General features: G+C 39.9%; 1 protein-coding gene and 1 pseudogene across 4 annotated transcripts in view; one reads left to right on the top strand and one right to left on the bottom strand.

Annotated features, from left to right (window-relative positions):
• Positions 1-22,818, top strand: part of MYO5A (myosin VA) — a 223,667-nt gene that overhangs the window by 16,221 nt on the left and 184,628 nt on the right. The window lies entirely within an intron of this gene.
• On the bottom strand, positions 7,505-8,179 carry LOC104660901 (annotated as a pseudogene).

Raw genomic sequence — 22,818 nt, 5'->3', positions numbered from 1 at the left:
TATGTGTAGCGATCATCTGGAATACTTTTTTTTTTTTTTTCTTTTCCTGTGGAGACAGAGTCTTGCTCTGTCACCCAGGCTGGAGTGCACCAGTGTGATCTCGGCTCACTGCAACCTGTTTACCAGGATGGTCTCAGTCTCCTGACCTCATGATCCACCCACCTCAGCCTCCCAAAGTGCTGGGATTACAGGCATGAGCCACCACACCTGGCTCTTTTTGCTATTTTTAAAGGCAACTGGAAAAACTGCCTCACTTATATTAAAACATAATTGAGAGTCTTCTATGGCAAAAGATGTTCCATTACCTTTGCTAATATTAAATGGGTGTGAAACAGTATAGGAAATAACTCGCAAAATTACTGGGGAACTCTTTTCCTTTAAAATAAACTATCACCGGCCGGGTGTGGTGGCTCACGCCTGTAATCCCAGCACTTTGGGAGGCCGAGACGGGTGGATCACGAGGTCAGGAGATCGAGACCATCCTGGCTAACACGGTGAAACCCCGTCTCTACTAAAAAATACAAAAAACTAGCTGGACGAGGTGATGGGCGCCTGTAGTCCCAGCTACTCGGGAGGCTGAGGCAGGAGAATGGCATGAACCCGGGAGGCGGAGCTTGCAGTGAGCTGAGATCCGGCCACTGCACTCCAGCCTGGGCGACAGAGCGAGACTCCGTCTCAAAAAAATTAAAAAAATAAAAATAAAAAAAAATAAACTATTTAAAAAAGTATAAAAATAATAAATGCCCAGGGTAGAATCTTGGAACATTTTGAAATACAAAAGAAAAATTGTATGTAATCTCACTGTCCTCAGATACTCTTAATATTTTGATGTATGTCCTTCTTGTCTTTTTCTCTCTCTCTCTCTCTATATTTTTTAGCAAAATGGTTCACTTTATGAATACTATTTTGTGGCAAGATTGTTTTCTCTTTTTTTTTTTTTTTTTTTTTTTTGAGACGGAGTCTTGCTCTGTCGCCCAGGCTGGAGTGCAGTGGCCGGATCTCAGCTCACTGCAAGCTCCGTCTCCCGGGTTCACGCCATTCTCCTGCCTCAGCCTCCCGAGTAGCTGGGACTATAGGCGCCCGCCAGGTCGCCCGGCTAGTTTTTTGTGTTTTTAGTAGAGACGGGGTTTCACCATGTTAGCCAGGATGGTCTTGATCTCCTGACCTCGTGATCCACCCGTCTCGGCCTCCCAAAGTGCTGGGATTACAGGCTTGAGCCACCGCGCCCGGCCAAGATTGTTTTCTCTAAGAAGTATATTGTGAAGGTTTTCCCATGCCAATACGTGTTATTCTACAGTGTGTTTTTTTCATGACTTCAGAGTATTATATTGCATTAATTAGTCATATGTTACTCAACCAGACGCCTGTGATAAGGACTTCTAATTTTTGACAGTTTACATTTAAACTGAAGATAACAAAAGCCTTTGCGTGTTTGTTTGCAAAGAAATAAATTGTAGTCATTAATTAATTTGACTGTAATTGCAAAACATCCCATTTTTCTACTATAACAATATTGGTACAAAAACTTGGTGAATTATGGTATCAATGTTAAGATTAATCTAGTTAGATCTTAGAAGGCCAAAAAACAAACAGAAATATCAAAGAACTCAGGAATAAATCCTTAAAAATAGTTATGTATTTGGAATCTCAGAGTATGCCAGGCACAACAGCTTACTAGAAGGCAATTCTCCAAACTACAGAGGTAGATAGGTTAAGATTATTAATCAGTGGGCCAGTTAGTTCCAACCTGAGAGGGTAAAGGATCCCTTCCTATTCCAGTATTTTGGAAGCCATATGAGCATGAGTTGTATTATAACCTACATATTCTCATGTTAGCTGAGGAGACTATCCCTGAGTAATTAAAGGCACTCAAGATTTGTCAAGCTCTTGCATGCATATTTAATGGGAGGATAGCCTGGTTGCCCAGAAGAAGCTGTTGGCTTTAGAAATGGAAAGGTTGACTTAGGCTAAAGGAAGGAGAAATATAACAGAGGCAGTTATTCAAGAAAAAAACACATGTACTGAATCAGGAGAAGTAATGTGGGAAATAATCTCTGAGATAGACTGTGATCTTGAAAGATCTGAAGAGGAGTTATTTAGTTAATGTATTTCAAATAAGCTCCCCTGGTTTGCAGATTCCGTAATTAAATATTTCTCATAATGAGTTTACAACTGAAATGTGTCTGGGAAACTGGCCAGGGGTTTTAAGGAGCCTGGTTCTTCAGAAAGCATTCACTTCCCTTGGGTCAGAGGTGGCATCTCCTAGGGTTGAAGAGTTTTCTGAGTCTGTGTAAGGAGCAGTGCCTTAGTCTCAGGAAAATGAGCATAGTCTGTGGACAATGCAGAAGTTGCCCCCTCAGTCACTGCCTATGGGAGTCATTGAGGTCCAGTTTGTCTTTTGGAGCTGGGGCCTCTGCTAGGGTGTGTTTAAGAAGGACCTGCACAAAACCTGTATAGTACAGCTTAACTGGTTAGATTGAGGATTAAGTGAGGGGTACAATTAAATGAAAGTCAGTGACTGTTTCACAAATCTGTAAGACTCATTTGCAATCTGTGCCATTCTATACATTAGACTTAGGTCAGTAGTCCCCAACCTTTTTGGCCCCAGGGACTGGTTTCATGGAAGACAGTTTTTCCACAGACCTGGGGAGCGGGTGTGGTGATGGTGATGGTTGGTTTTGGGATGAAACTGTTTCACCTTAGATCATCAGGCATTAGTTAGATTCTCATGAGAAGCATGCAACCTCAATCCTTCGCATGTGCAGTTCATAATAGGGTTCATGCTCCTACGAGAATCTAATGCCACTGCTGATCTGACAGGAGGCGGAGCTCAGGCGGTATTGCTCACTAGCTCACCACTCACCTCCTGCTGTGAGGCCCGGTTCCTAACAGGCCAGGGACTGATACTGGTCCGCAGCCCGGGGATGGGAGACCCTTGACCTAGATTCTTAAAATAATATTGTCCTTAAGGTTAAACATTTCCAAAAATTCTTATTTATCTGTTGGCTATGTTTAAGAGGATTTTTATAAGGTAACCATGATAGACTCTGGAGAAATTTAATAGATCTGAATGAGTAGAGGCTAAATTATTTATTTTAAAAAATATATATGGTGAAATAGATGGAGTAGTTTATTAAACATGATTCCAGCTTGAAAATGGCTTCAGTGGGGCAGCAGTTAAAGTTTTCTAAGTTTGAAATTGCATAGATTTGAGTTTGGTCAGAATGTGTGGGCTACATGTAGAAAAACAGAGTCTCAGCCAGAGTACTGGAACTGCTGTGGTGAATGGTTTTCATTTTAGTCAGCTTAATTCCTTAAGTAGCCAGTTGTCCTTTGGTTTTCATTCTTCACTGCCATAGCAGTGACATCAGATGCAGCTGGAGCTGAAAGTAGAAGGGTTATGTTAATTACTTCTAGTGAAACAAAAACTGCCTCAAATAATTAATGGAATAATAGTCTCATTAAAAGATCTTAGAGCTTTTTTGTGCTCTTTTTTTTTTTTCTCCAAGAGATTAGAGAAGGAGAATGGCACAGATTGTTCACTTGAGACCTTTTTAAGCTATTGATCCATCTTAAGTCCCCATCTGATGCCTCTGATTTCAACGTGAATCATTCAGGCCGTGTAGTGATTTTCTCTTATTTCGTCTTGAGGCTGCTCTCTCTTTGCCTTTGGTGACAGTTTTCAGGAGAGCAGTACCTGAACTTTGGCTTGTTAGAATCTAAAAATGGCACCTATTCTATTTTCTTATTTACAGCTGTCATATTTTAGTTTAAATACAGTTGACCTAGCAAGCAAACATTTGTGTGTTATAAGTATGGGACAAATACCAGGTGGGGTTGTCTGCCAGGTTATTGGAGGGAGATAAGAGGCTTGTATGTTTCCATCACTGTTTTCTTTGCTAATCATGCTGTCAGCTGATCATGCTGTCATGGAGTTTTTTTGTTTTTGTCTTTCTTCTAAATTGTTAAAGAAAGATGCATTATTAAACAGAGATTAGCCAGAGTTGGGAAAAACAGCTGGAGAGACAAGCAGGAAAATCCTTTCTTATATGTGATCATCTTGGTTTTCCAACCCAATATGAAGACACTGCCTTTGAGTAAACTAAAAAAATAGTTTAATCTGGCCAGGTGCTAGGTCTCATGCTGGTAATCCCAACACTTTGGGAGGCTGAGGCAGTTGGATTGCTTGAGCCCAGGAGTTCAATTCAAGCCAGAGCAATATGGTGAGACTCCGTCTCTACAAAAAATTAAAAACTTAGCTGGGTGTGGTGGCACATGCCTGTAGTCCCAGCTACTTAGGAGGCTGAGGTGGGAGGATCGCTTGAGCCGGAGAGTTGAGGCTGCAGTGAGCCAAGATCAAACCACTGCATTCCAGCCTGGGTGATAGAGCAAGACTCTGTCTCAAAAAAAAAAAAAATTACGAAAAAGTTTAATCCACTTCTAATTTTAATAATACATGAGGCGAGAATAGGAGAAAATAACGTATAACATATGGCTTATGGTTTTTTGGGTAGATAAGAAGATACAGATTTCATTGTATTGTTGAAAGTATGCAAGGATCTTATGTGTGTTTGGGAGCTAAATTTCTGGGAACATAATAATAAAGATGTAAAGAAAAAGACAGTAAAAGAAAAAAGGAAGCATAAAAACCTAAAATAAAAAGCTAAGTACGGTAGTTTGAGACTAGAGATATAGTCTCAAATATAATTTGAGGTATAATTAACCACATGTGTGTTACCAGCTATGTGTGGAGCAAACAGGGTTAATGTTTTGGCGGGGTGTGGGAGCGAGGTGGGGAATAATAGCCCAATAATTCAGGGAACCAATGATATGCCTACAAGTAATCTTGGCCAGTGTGCTGTGGAGGTGGCAAACTCACAGTAGTTGAAACAGAGGAGGGATTTAGAACACATAGGACTAATATAGATGTATATTTATGTTTCTACTTTTGTTGTTTGTACCTTGTGTGTTGTGATGCCTTTTTTGGTGGTTTATTTTGTCGGGTTAGTTCTTTTTTTTTTTCCTTATAAAACCCTAACAAGTTTGTTGTAATGTTATCAAAGCTTTCATAAAACTAGCTACAAAATCCATTTGGATTATCTGATTCTAAGTTTTCGAAAGATATGATTGAAACAGCTTTGCCATTTTAGGACTTGTGTGAACTGGAAATACTATGGAAAGAAAGTAGAGAAAGACAATTTACAATTTATAAACAAGAGTTAAACTTTACAAATTTGAATGATTAAATAACAAATACATAAAATGAATAAGAAACACCAAGGAGAACAAATAAAATAACAAACAGTAATGTAATATGGTTAAGGGCATGATCTCTAGAGTTAGGTTGAGCTTCTCCTTGTGTGACTATAAGCAAATTAGTGAATGTACCTACCTGATAGGACAGTTGAGAGATTAGATACATACATATACATGTAAAGCTCAGTACTTGGCATATCATAATAGAGTCTCTTAATGTTAACTCTTAGGTAGTATTATTGGCTTGTCTATTTTAAATACTTTGTAAAAATCTATTTTCTTATTTTAAAAAAATGGTAGCCCCAGATAGATCTCTAGTTATCACACTTTTTTTTTTTTTTTTTTTTTTTTTTTTGAGACAGGGTCTCATTCTGTTGCCCAGGCTAGAGTGTAGTGGTGGAATCATGGCTCACTGCAGCCTCGACCTCTCGGGCTCAAGTGATCCTCCCACTTTGACTGGCACTACAGGTGCATGCCACCATGCCTTGCTGATTTTTGTATTTTTTTGTAGAGTTGGGGTTTTGCCATGTTGCCCAGGCTTGTGTGCTCCTAGGCTCAAGTGATCCTCCTGCCTTGGCCTCCCAAAGTGCTGGGATTACAGGTGTGAGTCCCTGCACCAGACCCTTATTACACTCTTAAAGCTTCTGGAATGTTTTAGGACATCAGCTATGTACACTATTACAATTTTCCCTTCATTCTAGATAGGATTTGGCTATGGATACTGTTTCAGTTGTAATCGGTCTACAACTGAGCACTGTCAGCACCATCTGACAAAGTTGTAGGAGAACTGTATTCTAAACCAGAGCTTTTAAAGGTCCTGCACCCAGTTGTAATTAACTAGCATAATTAGCATTTTATGTGTAATATAGACATGTGTCATAAACTTGCTTGAATCCTAAAGCCAGTTCCAAACCCATTTCTCTTTCTGTTATAGAGGTTCAAAGACAAATATGCCTTTTTCTAACTTCCCTTGCAGTTAGGGCCAGCTGTGTGATTTAGTTCGGGCTCATGTGATATAACCAGAAATCTTCTGGAAGACCTCTATGGGGAGGGAGGGGGGAAGGAGGGGGGTGGGAGGGGGGGAAGTAGCTTCTCTCATAAAAGGAATAGAAACATTTGTTTGTATGTATACTCTCTTTCTTCCATCCTTAAGTATGGAATGTGATGTATGGAGTTGTGGCAGCCAAATTGTAATTATAAGGCAACAAGCCTAAGAATGAAAAGTTAACAAGCTAAGAAGGTAGAGCAGAAAGAAAAGACAGAATCTGAGTTCTTTTTGAGACAGTTTCATTCTATAGCCCAGGCTGGAGTGCAGTGGCACAGTCTCAGCTCACTGCCACCTCCCCCTCTCAGGTTCAAGCGATTCTCACGCCTCAGCCACCTGTGTATCTGGGATTACAGGTGCAGGCAACCACGCCGGCTAATTTTGTATTTTCAGTAGAGTCAGGGTTTCACCATGTTGGCCAGGCTGCTGTTGAATTCCTGACCTCAAGAGATCCACCCTCCTTGGCCTCCCAAATTGCTGGAAATAAAGCATGAGCCACTGCATCTGGCCAAGGGACTGAATTTTTTATTTTTTTTTGAGAAAACGTCTCACTCTGTTGCCCAGGCTGGAGTACAATGGCGCGATCTTGGCTAACTGCAACCTCCGCCTCCTAGGTTCAAGTGATTCCCACACCTCAGCCACCTGAGTAGCTGAGATTATAGGCGTGTGCCACCATGCCCAGCTAATTTTCATATTATTATTATTTTTTTGAGACAGAGTCTTGCTGTGTTGCCCAGGCTGGAGTGCAGTGGCGCAATCTCGGCTCACTGCAAGCTCTGCCTCCCAGGTTCAAGCCGTTCTCCTGCCTCAGCCTCCCGAGTAGCTAGGACTACAGACGCCTGCCACCACACCTGGCTAATTTTTTGTATTTTTACTAGAGACGGGGTTTCACTGATTTAGCCAGGATGGTCTCGATCTCCTGACCTTGTGATCTGCCTGCCTCAGCCTCCCAAAGTGCTGGGATTACAGGCGTGACCCACCGTGTCCAGCCTAATTTTCATATTTTTTAGTAGAGAGAGGGTTTTGCCATGTTGGCCAGGCTGGTCTCAAACTCCTGACCTCAAGAGATCTGCCTGCCTCAGCCTCCCAAAGTGATGGGATTACAGGTGTGAGTCACTGCACCCAGCCAAGAGTCTGAGATCTTTTTTTTTTTTTTTTAAATCTTTCAAGCTTTTATTTAAATGTCATGATCCAGGATGGATTTTAGATCTTGCTGAAAGCAGCCACATCCATGGACTGCACATAGTCCTCAAATGCAGTGATCTGCTCCTCTAGCATATCTGTTCCAACTTTATCATCTTCAACTACACACTGTATTTGAAGTTTCTTAATTCCGTATCCCACTGGAACTAGTTTAGATGAGTCCCAGACTAAGCCGTCTGCTTGAATGCTTCTGACGCTCTCTAATTTCGCCATATCTGCCTCATCATCCCAAGGTTTCACATCTCGTAAGATGGTGGACTTGGAAACAAGTGCAGGTTTTTTTGGCTTTCTTTGATTCATATTGTGCAAGACGTTCTTCCCTTAGCTTCTTTGCTTCTTCACTTTCCTCCTCATCAGATCCAGAGAGCTCAATGTCATCATCGTCTTTACTATCTGTGTAGCTCCACTTCCTGTAGTGTCTTCCACATCTGCAGGACCATACTTGCCCAAAGCTTTCTTCACTCCTGGCAGGCTGGCCTTTTCCTTTTCGTAAGACCTGATGTGATTATACCAATGTAGGGCATGACACAGGTCGGCAGGCAGTGGGCCAGGCACTGCTTCAAATACTGCCACATCTGTTTGTGATGGCACATACCCCTTGATGTAGCTCTTGTCTTCCAGGTAATCATTGAGCACCTGGAGGCCAGTGGGGCTTTTCAGGTCTGCAAAACCCATGGCGTTGGCTGTATCTGAGAGTTCTCCATGTACGAATTGGGGACCCTGAATTAAGTGGCCCACAGATAGTCCTTGGACCTTTTGCTGCATTTGGAAATAAATTAATAAAATAGGCCTGTCTTAAATTCATACCTCTACAGCTCCCGAAGATGACGGGGACCGCCGAGTCTGAGTTCTTAACAACATTATTGAGCTGCCAGAATAGCCCTGAGGTAACCTTTGGACTTCTTGTTAAGGATACAAACTCCTAAGAGTCTAAGCTACCTGTCAGACTTTTCTTTTTTCTTTTTTTTTTGAGATGGAGTCTCGCTGTATCGCCCAGGCTGGAGTGCAGTGGTGCGATCTTGGCTCCCTGCAACCTCTGCCTCCTGGGTCCAAGCAATTCTCTGCTTCAGCCTCCTGAGTAGCTGGGATTACAGGCGCCTGCCACCATGCCCGGCTAATTTTTGTAGTTTTAGTAGAGGCAGGGTTTCACTAGGTTGGCCAGGATGGTCTCAATCTTCTGACCTCATGATCCACCTGCCTCAGCCTCCCAAAGTACTGGGATTACCAGTGTGAGCCACTGCGCCCAGCATTCTGTCAGACTTTTCTGTTCTTGTAGCTGAAAGCATTCCTGATTTAAGATGTGGCAGCTTCAGTGTGAATAAAGTTGGTATAAAATTGGAGAGTTTGTCTATATGGTATTATTTAGGCACAGAAATACAGGTAATATGGGAATATGACAGCATTCGGGGGGTGAAAGATCAATTCTAGTCATGCTTTGGACATTGCAAAACATAAGTATTAATGCCAAAGAATCCAGTCCTAGTCATAATTTCTAGGTTTTCTGGCTACCTCCTGAGTCCTTTCCCACTGCACTTACGACATTTTAAAGTGTTATCTTCCCCAGGCTTAGAAACCTGAACATGACAGAGGCAAGGATTGAAGTTTCAATAATATGGGAGAAGCTGGGTATGAGTAAGAGTGAGTGGGTAGAAGACATCAATTAAAGTATGAGTGTGTAGAAACCATACCAGTCTTCTAACCATTGTTGTTTCTAGGATATCCCAAGCTTATGGTAGCTGCATATTCTTGAATTTCAGTGGGGGAAAGAAGAGAACAAGATATTAAAAAAGACAAAAAAAAAAAAAAAAAAAAAAAGGAGAAGGAGAAACAGCAGCAACAGCCTTTGAAGGCCTAGAAAATGTTCATGCAAGCATTAAAAGCTCCTTCAACTTAGGAGTTCACTTCCACCTGGTTTCTGAACACCTATGTGAAGTTGATGGTAAAGCCATGCCGATCATATGCCATTCCCGTTAAGTTTTAGATTAATGATAAAATGTTTGGTAAATTTGTTCATTTGGTATGGAAAGTTAAAGTAGAGGTAGATAATACCTTTTAGAAGTGAGAAAATACCCAGGACCCTTGTGGAAAAAAAGTAGTTAGGAAATTAAGAAAATTTGACCATATCAGGAGATATGTAAGTTTCCACTTACTTAATTTTTTTGATTCAGTTTTTATTTCATTCAGTTTCATTGTTTCTAAAATTTATTTTTGTAAATTTTTTATTATTTTTTCTAGACATGGTCTTGCTCTGTCACCCAGGCTGATGTGCAGTGGCACAATCTTAGCTCGCTGCATCAACCTCCCAGGTTCAAGTGATCCTCCCACTTCAGCCTCCTGAGTAGCTGGAACTACAGACATGAGCCACCATGCCTGGCAAATTTCTTTGTTTTTTTTTTTTTAGAAATGGGATCTCATTGCATTGCCCAGGCTCAACCCTTGTCCTGAACTCCTTGACTCAAGAGATCCTCCCACCTTGGCCTTCCAAAGTGCTGGCATTTACAGGTGTGAGCCACCATGCCCAGCCTAAATTTATTTTTTATTGATACATAATAGATGTACATATTTTGAGGGTAAAGTTATAATTTAATACATTGATATAATTTATAAAGGTCTAATCAGTGTAATTGGGATAGCCATCACCTTCCCTATTTGTTTTTTCTTTATGCTAGAAACATTCCAATTAGTCTGTTAGCTATTTTGAAATATACAATAGATTATTGTAATCTGTAGTCATCCCACTGATCTGTTGAACACTAGATCTTACTTCTTCTATCAAACTGTATATTAATATTTGTACCCATTAATCAACCTCTCTTTATCTCCCCCACCCTGCTACCTTTCCTGGCCTCTGGTATCCACCAGTCTACTCTCTTGTCTTCATGAGACCTGCTTTTTTAGCTCTCACATACGAATGAGAACATGTGATATTTGTGCCTGGCTTATTTCACTTAACATAATGATCTCCGGTTCTATCCAAGTTGCTCCAAATGACAGGATTTCAACTTGTACTTAAATTTGTATCGTTTGCTGAGACTTACAGGGCAATCTCTCTTTCCTTAATCATAAAGGAAGACACTAATTCTTTGTGTAACTGAAGAAATCAACCAAAATGTTATTTACTAATGGCACAATGAGAGAATTGTACTTTAAATGGAGGCTGACACTTGCAAACCCCTATATATGTTCATCTGCCTTTTACATTTGTCAACTAGATTGGTAGCCTCTCTGTTCTCTTACTAAACGTTTTGGAAATGGCTGGCCTTACTGAACAGACACTTCTGTAGATGTGGCATGGTCAGAGGTTACATTATTTCTGGTTTGGAGAGAGAAAGAGAGTTTGTAAATGCACTATAGGTAAATATGGCAAGTCTACAGTTATAGCACTATTCGATATTTAGATCTTATGTACAAGTGATACAGAATAATTACGAGCTTTATTTTATATTTTGTCTCTCTGTTGTTCAATGTTAGACCCTGAAGTGCTTTTGATCTTACTAGAATCCGTTTTGTCTTAGGTTTTGTGAATTTAAAAAAAATTTTATGTATGTATGTATATATGTATGTATGTGTGTATGTATGTATTGGGATGGAGTCTCACTCTGTTGCCCAGGCTGGAGTGCAGTGGCATGATCTTGGCTCACTGCAACCTCTGTCTACCGGGTTCAATCAATTCTCCTGCTTTAGCCTCCTGAGTAGTTGGGATTACAGGTGTGCACCACCATGGCTGGATAATTTTCATATTTTTGGTAGAGACGAGGTTTCACTGGCCTGGCTGGTCTGGAACTCCTTGACCTCAGGTGATCTGCCCGCCTTGGCCTCCCAAACAAAAATTTAGTATTAGTTTATATATATAAATACTATGTTGACCACTATTTAAAAAAGGTAATTAACAGAATCTCATATTAATATGGATAAATGTCCAGGATATATTGTTAAGCAGAGAAAAGTAAAATACAGTGTGTGTGTGTGTGTGTGTGTATAGTATATGTGTGTGTGTGTGTGTCTGTGTGTCTGTGTGTATGCCTATGTTATGGAAGTTTATACTAGACTGTTTAGACTGTTTAAAAGAGTTTTTTCTGTGGGTGAGATTTTGGGAGATTTTCATTTTCTATTAATACTTTATTCAATTATGTAATATCTGAATTTTTATAATCAACATACATTCTTTTATAATCAAAAAAGCAAATATTTTCTTTTTTCAAGTAGTGTGAACAAATATATTTCTTTTTCAATTTTATCTTATTTTTATTTTTATTATTTAGAGCCAAGGATTTGTTCTGGCATCCAGGCTGAAGTATAGTGGCACAATCACACCTCACTGCAGCCTTGAACTCCTGGGCTAAAGCAATTCTCCCACCTCGGTCTCCCAAGCAGCTGGGACTACAGACACACCACCACGCCCAGCTAATTTTTGTATTTTTTTGTAGAAACGGGGTCTCACTATGTTGTCTAGGCTGGTCTTGAGCCCTGGGGCTCAAGCAGTCCTCCCTCCTTGGCCTCCCAAAGTGCTGGGGTAACGGGCACGAGCCACCACACCTGGCCAAATGTATTTCAAAGAGACATTTTTGAGTTAAAAGTTTTCTGGCCGGGCGCGGTGGCTCACGCCTGTAATCCCAGCACTTTGGGAGGCCGAGGCAGGCGGATTATGTGAGGTCAGGAGTTGGAGACCAACCTAGCTAACATGGTGAAACCCGGTTTCTACTAAAAATACAAAAAATTAGCTGGGCATGGTGGCGCATGCCTGTGATCCCAGCTACTCAGGAGGCTGAGGCAGGAGAATCACTTGAACCCAGGAGGCGGAGGTTGCAGTGAGCTGAGATCATGCTATTGCACTCCAGCTTGGGCAAAAAGAGCGAAACTCCATCTCAAAAAACAACAAAAAAAAAATGAGCAAAGGATTTGAATAGACATTTTTCCAGGAATATATTCAAATGGCTAATAAGCACATGAAAAGATGCTGAACATCATTAATCATTAGGGAAATGCAAATCTAGCCCACAATGAAATATCATTTCATGCCTATTACACACACACAAAAAAAAACAAAAACAAAAATAACAAGTGTTGGAGAGGATGTGGAGAAACTGGAACTCTTGTGCACTGGTGGTGGTAATATAAAATGCAGCCAGTATGGAAAACAGTATGTCAGCTCCTCTAAGTTTTATTTATTTTATTTTTTATTTTTAAGAGACAGAGTGTCCCTCTGTCACCTACGCTGAAGTGCAGAGGGGTGACTGTAGCTCACTGTAACCCTCAAAATCCTGTGGTCACCCAAGCAATCTCCCTGCCTTGTTCTCCCAGAGCACTGGGGTTACAGGTGTGACCTACTGTGCCTGGCCCCCTAAAAAAATTAAACATAATAATTAACATATGATCCAGCAATCCCACTTCTGCGTATATACCCAAAAGAATTCAAAGCAAGGTCTCAAAGAGATAACTTGCACATCTGTGTTCACAGTAGCATTATTCACAATGGCCAAAGGATGGAATCAACCCAGTGTCCATTGGTGGATGAATGGATAAACAAAATGTGGTATATTTATACAATGGAACATTATTCAGCCTCAAAAAGGAAGGAAATTCTGAAAGATGCCTCAACATGGATAACCTTGAGGACATTATGCCATGTGAAATAAGCCAGTGACAAAAGATACATACTGTATGATTCTACTTACATGAAGTACCTAAAGTAGTACAATCTGTAGAGGCAGAAAGTAGCGTAGTTGTTCCTGGTGGCTGAGGGAAGGGGAAAATGGGGCGTTCATTTAATGGATATGGAGTTTCGGTTTTGGAAAATGAAAAAGTTCTGTGGACAGATGGTGGTGATGGTTACACAACAAAGTAAATGTATTTAATACCACCACTGAAATGTATACTTAAAAATGATTAAGATTGTAAATATGTGTATTTTACCACAATTAAAAATAATAATAAAAAAAGAAAATCCATTAATGCTTCAGAATCTTCTCCAAACTTTTCTTGGCCATGCTCTTTGCAAGTTGTTATTTTAAAAGCATAAATATCTTTAATGTCTTATGGTAAACCAGTATCAGTCCTTCCTTCACTGAGAATGAGATAGGTAGCTAGAACTGAAGCTGCTTCAGGAGTAAAAGAGCGAAAAAAAAAGGAGATACTTTGGGCCACTAAAAGCAATTTCAGTCACATCACAATTTTGCCTTGCCTTGACTCTGCCCCACAAAGCCTAGAATCTAGTAGTATCTCTAGTTTTTAAAAATCTTAAATGACATCTTACTTTTGATATGCCTGACTACATTCCTGAGCCAGCAAGACATTTGTAGAAATTCATCAAGTCTTTACCACTGCTATTCCGTTAGGGGTTAATATGGGTGAGTATTCACATAATAATCTTGGTATGGGGTTGGTACTTCTAAACATCAAATAAAGGCAAACCATAATGGAAAAAAATTGACAAGAATATAAACAGTTTCAAGCTCTCTACAACAACAGCATGTTCGAAAGGAGGTTAGTAAGCAATCTGACAGAACAGGAAAATATTTTTAATTCTTTGGTTCAGGGCTCAATATCAATATATAAAAAGTAATAAAATCTGTGAGAAAGGCTAACACCTTAATAGAAGAATAGAAAACACTAAGGCAGTTCACAAAAGAAACTTAACCTGTAAACATTGAGAAAGTGTTCAACTCATTAGTAATGTAAGAAATGCAAATTAAAATGAAGAGGTTTTTTTTAACCAAACAAATGAATAAATATTTTTAAAAATCATACTTATTTCTTAGGGAAATGAATACTATCATAAACTGCTAGTGGGAGTAAAATTGGTTCAATCTTTCTGTAGGGCAATTTAGCACAATATATGTATCAGAAGCCTTAGAATTTTTCACACCCTTTGAGCTAACAGTCATAATTTTAAGAATTTATTTTCAGGAAATAAGCATGAGTGAATATTGGAAGGGTGATTATGTCAGTGCTGTGGAATAGTGTATCCATGGAGATAACGTAGATGTCCAGCAATAGGAAATTGTTTACATAGGTTATATCTGTACCTACTAGTGTTTTATCATTTTATTAGTCTTCTCAAATAATTAATTTTTGGCTTTGTTGATTTGTCTTTATTGTACAATTATTTTCTAGTTTGCTGATTTTGTGTTTATCTTTGTTATTTTCTTTTTTCTACTTTCTTTAATTTGCTATTATTTTTCTAGCTTCTTGGGATGAATGCTCAGACATTGCTTTTCAGCCTTTGCTTCTAATATATGATTTAAGGATGTAAATTTCTCTCGAAGCAACACTTTGGCTATATTTCTCAGGTTTTGATATGTTGAATTTTTATTATTGTTCATTTATTTATTAATTTCCCTTGATAGTTTTTCTGTGAATCATTTCATAAAGAAATGGCTTTTTTCCAAAAATTTGGCAGTTTTTAAGTTATCCTTCTGCTCTCAATTTCTTCTTTTTTTTTTTTTTGAGACAGAGTCTTGCTCTGTTGCCCAGACTGGAGTGCAGTGGCATGATCTTGGCTCACTGCAACCTCCACCTCCCGGGTTTAAGCAATTCTGCTGCCTCAGCCTCCAGAGTAGCTGGGTCTACAGGTGCATGCTGCCATGCCTGGCTAATTTTTTTATTTCGGTAGAGACAGTGTTTCACCATGTTGCCCAGGCTGGTCACGAACTCCTTAGCTCAGGCAATCCACCCACCTCAGCCTCCCAAAGCACTGGGCCAATTACAGGCGTGAGTCACCGCACCCGGCCAATTTCTTCTTTTAAATATTTAAATTTTATGTATGTATGTATGTATGTATGTACGTATGCTATTTCAGGACATCTGCTCTCAACTTCTCGCATAATTTCGCTGTGAACAGTGAACATACTCCATTATCTGTGTATATTTTTTGAAATTTGTTGAGACTTGCCATCCTGACTCCTCATTCCATCTGCTGCCAGCTGCTCTTAACATTTTTTTCTCAGGCTGCTTGCAGTGGCCCACACCTGTAATCCCAACACTTTGGGAGGCTGAGGTGAGTGAATCCCTTGATCCTAGGAGTTTGAGGCTAGCCTAGGTTACATGGCGAAACCCCATCTCTACTAAAAATACAGAAATTAGCTGGGCATGGTGGTGCATGCCTGTAGTCCCAGCTACTCAGAAGGCTGAGGTGGGAGAATTGCTTGAGCCTGAGAGGTGGAAGTTGCAGTGAGTCGTGATTGTGTCACTGCAATGCAGCCTGGGTGACAGAGCAAGATGACTCTGTCTGAAAAAAAAAAGCTGTTTCACCCAAGATCACACCCTCTTGCACGGCAGCCTATATCTAGTGACTGACTGGTTGTTGCACAGGTTTAGTAAAGGCCTATCCCCATTGTGCCAACTCAGGACTACCCTGAAGGAAAGGCATTCTGGTTTCACAGCACCTCATGGGGTTGACTGAGGGAGGCATTGCGTTCTTCTCAAATTGTGTATTTAATACAACTTAAACTTTCCTGAGTGATGAGTCATCAGTAGTCCAATAGTACAATGAATCCCTTATAGTCTACTAAGGTGTTATGGGATATTTGCCCATATACTAAACTACCTCAAGTCAAAATATTTGGAGAGCCTGTATCCTTTATTATAAGGTTATCAACCCTTACTTTTTGTTGTATTTTCAAAGCTTCTCTAGATCCCTGTATTTTCACAGCTTTCCTTCTGTAGCGAATACTCTTTGGAGGGTCTTCCTAGATTGTAAGAACCTTCTTTAATCCCCAGCCATTTTATAACTCGACTTCCTCTCTCACCTCAGCCACAAGGGGCTGGACCAGGAGTGGCAACGCGGTCATTCCGTGTCCATTTCCTGTGACGTTTCCAGGGGAGGAAGCTTACTGTCTGTAGTTACACCTGTAAACTCGAAGCTCAGGAGCTATGCAGTGGGCATCTTTTAACAGCCATGTGGCCTAGAAAGCACAAGGGGCAGATATACACAAATGAGCAGAGACAAGAAACCGAGAGGGATGATGAGCTGTCTCAGCCCTGTTTCCAGTCCTGTCTGAAGCACTGTTCCTGTTTTTGGGCTTCATGAAGGGACCTATATCCTTATAATCCTCTTTGCCTGCCTTAACTTAACTCAAGCCAGTTTGTGCTACTTAGGACAACATTAATTTTCTTTTTTTAAAAAATTTCTCTTTTTTAAATTATACTTTTAAGTTCTAGGGTACATGTGCACAATGTTCAGGTTTGTTACACATGTGCTATGTTGGTTTGCTGTACCCATTAACTCATCATTTACATTAGGTATTTCTCCTAATGCTATCTCTCCCCCTGCCTCCCACCCCACACCAGGCCCCGGGGTGTGATGTTCCCCACTCTGAGGACAACATTAATATTCTAACTTTAAACTCAGATGAACTTGGAAACTGTATAACAGATAAAATTATAAAATAAGACTAGAGGTAGAGTTTTTGAATGAAAACAAGGGATTCTCTCCCAAGAAAAGCTTTAATGCATACAAGGATTTTATGGCTTCTCTTTTGACCACTCGGAGTCCATTTTTGCTTCTTAAACTTGTTTATCTATTTACTTATCTTAATTGACAAGTAAATACTGTATATATTTATGGCTTACAATATGATGTTTTGATATATGTATACGCTATGGAATAGCTAAATCAAGCTGTTTAACATATGCATTACCTCACTTTTTTTTGTGATGAGAACACAAAATCTACTGTCAACAATTTTCAGATATACAATATATTGTTATTAACCATGATCATCATGAAGTGCAGTAGATTTCTTGAACTTATTCTTCCTGTCTAACTGAAATTTTGTGTTTTTTGACCGGTAGTTCCCCAATGTTCCTGACCCTCAGCCTCTGGTAATCTCCATTTCACTCTCTGCTTCTATGACTTCAACTTTTTTACAATCCACATATAAGTGAAATCATGCAGTATTTATCTTTCTGTGACTAGCTTATTTCACTTAACATAATGTCCTCCAGGTTCATTCATGTTGTCCCAAATGACAAGACTTCCTCCTAACGCTGAATAGTAGTAGTCTATTGTGTGTGTGTGTGTGTGTGTGTGTGTGTGTGTGTGTGTGTGTATGTATATATATATAGAGAGAGAGAGTATATTTTCTTTTTTTTTTTTTTTTTTTGAGACGGAGTCTTGCTCTGCCACCCAGGCTGGAGTGCAGTGGCCGGATCTCAGCTCACTGCAAGCTCCGCCTCCCGGGTTCACGCCATTCTCCTGCCTCAGCCTCCCGAGTAACTGGGACTACAGGCGCCGCCACCTCGCCCGGCTAGTTTTTTGTATTTTTTAGTAGAGACGGGGTTTCACCGTGTAGACCAGGATGGTCTCGATCTCCTGACCTCGTGATCCTCCCGTCTCGGCCTCCCAAAGTGCTGGGATTACAGGCTTGAGCCACCGCGCCCGGCCAAGAGAGAGTATATTTTCATTATCCATTCATTTGTTACTGGACACTTAGGTTTGCTTTGGATAGTTGAATTTTAGACATTTTAAAGTCAATTTAATTTTTTTAGTATTTTAGGCTTAAATATATTTTGATATAGGTCAAAAAATATGGAGATATATATATCATATATCTCAAGAATGAATGCTAACTAACATTGAAGCTTGTAGATAGTATAAGGAAAATTAATTTGCCAGTTGGACATTGTTGAGAATTATGTTATTGTTAACCTTTAACATTTATTGTGAAGTCTATGCAATAGTTGTTCTTGCTTATGCATTGAAGTGCTCAGGTAGATACATTCAGCAGAATCCTTAACACTTGCTCATAGCTTGGCACCTAGCACCTAGGATAATAGATAACAAGAAAGGCTGGGCACAGTGGCTCATGCCTGTATTCCCAGCACTTTGGGAGGCCGAGGTGGATGGATCACCTGAGGGCAGGAGTTCGAGACTAGGCTGGCCAACTTGGCAAAAACCCATCTCTACTAAAAATACAGAAATTAGCCGGACGTGGTGGTGTGTGCCTGAAGTCCCAGCTATTTGGGAGGCTTAGTCAGGAGAATCTCTTGAACCCATGACAGGGAGGATGCAGTGAGCTGAGATGGTGCCACTGTACTTCTGACTGGGTGATAGAGCCAAACTCTATTAAAAAACAAAACAAAACAAAAAAACAAGAAATAACATTAATCTTTTATTTAATCATAATGTTATTTTGAAGGACCTCTGTGACTAGATACTATAGTATATTTGTAACCCAACACTAAATGATTTCCATTGGCAAAACGATCTGTGGGTGTTAGCAGAGAACCAAGAAGACCCTTGGTCTCTTGTGTATCTGTGGGCTTTGTTCTGATCCCCAGCCAGAGATTTCATCTTACATTTTTGTTCATATCAGGTAACAGATTGCGGGTGGATTAGTGAAAAGCCATCCTTAGTAATAGGGAATGTTTTGATGATGAGTCATTAATGCTTTTTGTTTGGAGATCAAAGATGGCACCATTCAGTGATAAACATGTATTTCCTTCATATGATATAGGGAAGATGTTTGACTCTGTATTGCTGATTTACTCTGGTCTTCCCTGCCTTATTCTTTTCTATTACAGGTCAACATCTCAGATTGTGGGGTGTTGAAGCGAGGGGCCAGGCAGTGAAGCTTTCTATGCTGGTAGTTTGCTCTGGGGCTTTTAGTTGTTTTTTTCTACTCTTATATGATACAAACTAAAATATGGTTTCATAATATTTGTGTTTCAGATCATTTATTATTGAATACAGATTATTTATAGTTTTAGATAAAGGATATACTTTTGCCCATATTTCCGTCACTTCCTTTAATTCTTGTCTGTGGAGGCTGCGTAACAGTCTCAGAATGCACAATATTTCTAGTGTGCAGACCTTGTTGTCGAGGTTTTAGACACACTGAGCCTCATGTCTTCTAGAGTATAGTATTATTGTGTAAGCAAGTATCAGTGCTAAAGAATACTTTTTTTTTTCTTTTTTTTTGAGACTGAATCTCGCTCTGTCGCCCAGGCTGGAGTGCAGTGGCACAATCTTAGCTCACTGCAACCTCTGCCTCCCCGCTTCAAGCGATACTCGTGCCTCAGCCTCCCAAGTAGCTGGGATTAGAGGCGCCTCCCACCATGCCCAGCTGATTTTTGTATTTTTAGTAGAACAGGGTTTCACCATGTTGGCCAGGCTAGTCTCAAACTCCTGACCTCAAGTGATCTGCCTGCCTTGACCTCCCAAAGTGCTGGGATTACAGGTGTGAGCCAACACGCCCGGCTCCAGTAATACATTTTTGAAATGGAAGAAACATTCTCCATTCTTCGTTAATGTGCTATGGGAAAGAGTGGCTACATATTTATTTTATAGCTCTGGAATTAATGATTCAAAGTATAATATATCTCATTTGCAATGCTCCATAGATTGTTTAAGATCATTTGCCAGCCACTTAATCTGTGGCTATAATTAAATTACTCTCAAACTTCTGACTCTGAGATTTAGTTTTTCTTGGACGAAAGACTACCTTTTCTATCTCTATCTTCCAAAACATGTTAACTGACTCTTGAGAGTCCCAACTGAAAGCCTTTTTCACGTATAGCCTGCACCAACCTTTCTTCCCTCAGACCTTGATGATAGACTAAGGGTTCCATAAACTCTGCTTCTCATCTCCACCAGCCTATAGGCTCTGTTGACTCATAGCCTAAGCACTAACTCTGAGTTTTCCCCTATGTTTAAAAACAACCAAAACTTTTTATTATGGGAAAATCTAATCTATATACTAAAGTAGAAAGAACAGTACAATAAATTCCCATGTACCTGGGTCCCAACTTCAACAATATCAACTCCTGGCCAGTCTTACGTCAGCTATACCCTCACCCACTTTTGCCTTTCCATATTATTTTGAAGCAAGTCCCAGACATACTGTTAATTCATCCCAAATATTCCACGGTGTATCTGTGCAGAAAAGAGCATAGCAGGCCTGACTGCTATCCTTTGGAAGGTCTGTTTACAAGGTTGGCCCTTGGCAAGCATCTGGGAATTTGGATTTTGGAAGGGTTCTCAACCACCCTAACTAGTAGTAGTGTACTGTGCCTAAGCTTTGTGTGCAAACTACATAGTTTATGGTGAATACTTACTTTCCTTCTGGGAGTCTGGAATCTTGGTAAGTGCTATACAGAGTGAGCCTATGTAACCTGTCCTCAGTAAAAACTTTGAGCAATGTGTCCCTATGAGCCTCTTTGGTAGACAGCATTATTGTAACTAGCTGCTGGGGGAATTAAACCCATCCTGTGTGACTCCACCGCGAGAGGGCTCTTCAAAACCTGTATTTGGTTGCCTCTAAACATTATCTCATGCACCTTTTACTTTTGTGATTTTGCTCTGTGCCTTTTTGCTATAATAAATCTTGGCCATGAGTACAGTTATATGCTGAGTCCTGTGAACCCACTTACCAGATCACCAAACCTGGGTGTGGTCTGGGGATTCCCTGACAGATTATCTCTAACATAAGCCCTTGAAAAAATCTGTATATCTATGTATGACCACAAAACCATTATGACACCTAAAAATGTTTATAATTCCTTAATATTATCAAATATCAAGCCAGTTTTTACATTTCCTATTGTCTCATAAATGTCATACTCTTTTTTTCTACTTTGTTCTAATCAAGGTTCAGGTATTGCAACTGATTGATACTTATTGTAAGTCTCAAGCTATAGGTTCTTACTCTATCTTTTTCTTTTCTTTTTTCCTTGAAATTTATTTTGTTGAAAAAACTGTTTAATTTTTCCTGCATAGTTTCCCACAGTCTAGTTTTTGCTAATTATATTGCCATGGTATAGTTCAATGTGTTGCTTTGTAAATTAGTTGTTGGATCTAGATGCTTCTTGTGTGAGTTTTTGAAAGCCCAATGCCTTCATATATCCTGAGGATATGCCTTAATTTCCATTTGATTAATGTTTGCCAAGAACATTGATGTACTTGGATAAAAGGGGATTAAACAGTAAATATCTTTGTTTTCATTAGCATGAGACAGATCTTCTGACACTTGGAGCCTGACTCATCTTACTTTAGAGAATCCAATAAAAAAATACATGGCTTAGGCTGGGCGCAGTGGCTCACACCTGTAATCCCAGCACTTTGGGAGGCCGAGGTGGGCGGATCATGAGGTCAGGAGATCGAGACCATCCTGGCTAACACAGTAAATCCCATGTCTACTAAAAATACAGAAAATTAACTGGGTGTGGTGGCGGGTGCCTGTAGTCCCAGCTACTTGGGAAGCTGAGGCAGGAGAATGGCGTGAACCCTGGAGGTGGAGCTTGCAGTAAGTTGAGATTGTGCCACTGCACTCCAGCCTAGATGACAGAGTGAGACTCTGTCTCAAAAAAAAAAAAAAAAAAAAAAAGGCTTAGTGTTCATTACTTGCTTTTCAGGAGGTAACCCTGGCAGGGATCTCTGAGTAAAAGCAGGCTTTAATTACCTAGAGTTGGTACAGTGTCATTGTGACCAGATATTCTGATATAGGTGGAAATGTGGGGTTTTCTTATTTTTTTAAGACTCTGTAAAAACAAAATATTAATAGAAAATGACAGAACCCTACTAAAAATTGTAGACCCCACATGCATTAATTTCCTATGCAACGAAATCCTTCAGTACCTTAGTAATGAAGTTCTAATTAATGAGTTACTTAAGTCCCTCTTAATTCAACTCTGTAGGAATAATCCAACAGCCAAGGCCCAATGTAATTATCATAGGTCATCTTTGGAGATGTGCCTTTTTTGAAACAGCTGGATGGTTGGGCATTTAATAAACATTTAGAATGTAAATGTATACTTAAATTAAAAAAATTAAATTGTGGTAAAGTACACATAGTGTAAGTTAACCATCTTAACCATGTGTAAGTGTACAGGTCAGTAGTGTTAAGTACATTCATATTGTTGTACAACCAGGCCAGGCATGGTGCTCACAGCTGTAATCCCAGCACTTTGAGAGGCTGGGGCAGGAGGATTGCTTGAGCCCAGGAGTTCAAGGCCAAAACTCTCCATCTTGCCAAACTATATCTCTGTACCCATTAAACAATAACTCCCTATTTCCCACTCGCTCTAGTCCCTGGCGACCTTTATTCTACTTTCTCTCTCTATGAATTTGATTACTCTAGGTACCCTATATAAGTGGAATCATATAGTATTTGTCTTTTCATTACTGGCTTATTTCATATGGCATAATGTCCTCAAGGTTCATCCATGTTGTGACATCTTTCAGAATTTCCTTCCCTTTTGAGGCCAAATAATATTCCTTTATGAAATATACCACATTTTGTTTATCTGTTCATCCATTGACGGTCATGGGTTGCTTCCATTCTTTGGCTACTGTGAAGAATGCTGCTGTGAACATG

Source organism: Rhinopithecus roxellana, chromosome 5 (assembly GCF_007565055.1).
Source record: "Rhinopithecus roxellana isolate Shanxi Qingling chromosome 5, ASM756505v1, whole genome shotgun sequence".
NCBI lineage: Eukaryota > Metazoa > Chordata > Mammalia > Primates > Cercopithecidae > Rhinopithecus > Rhinopithecus roxellana.
The sequence above is the reverse complement of the archived record's forward strand: the minus strand, read 5'-3'. Positions and strand labels throughout refer to the sequence as shown.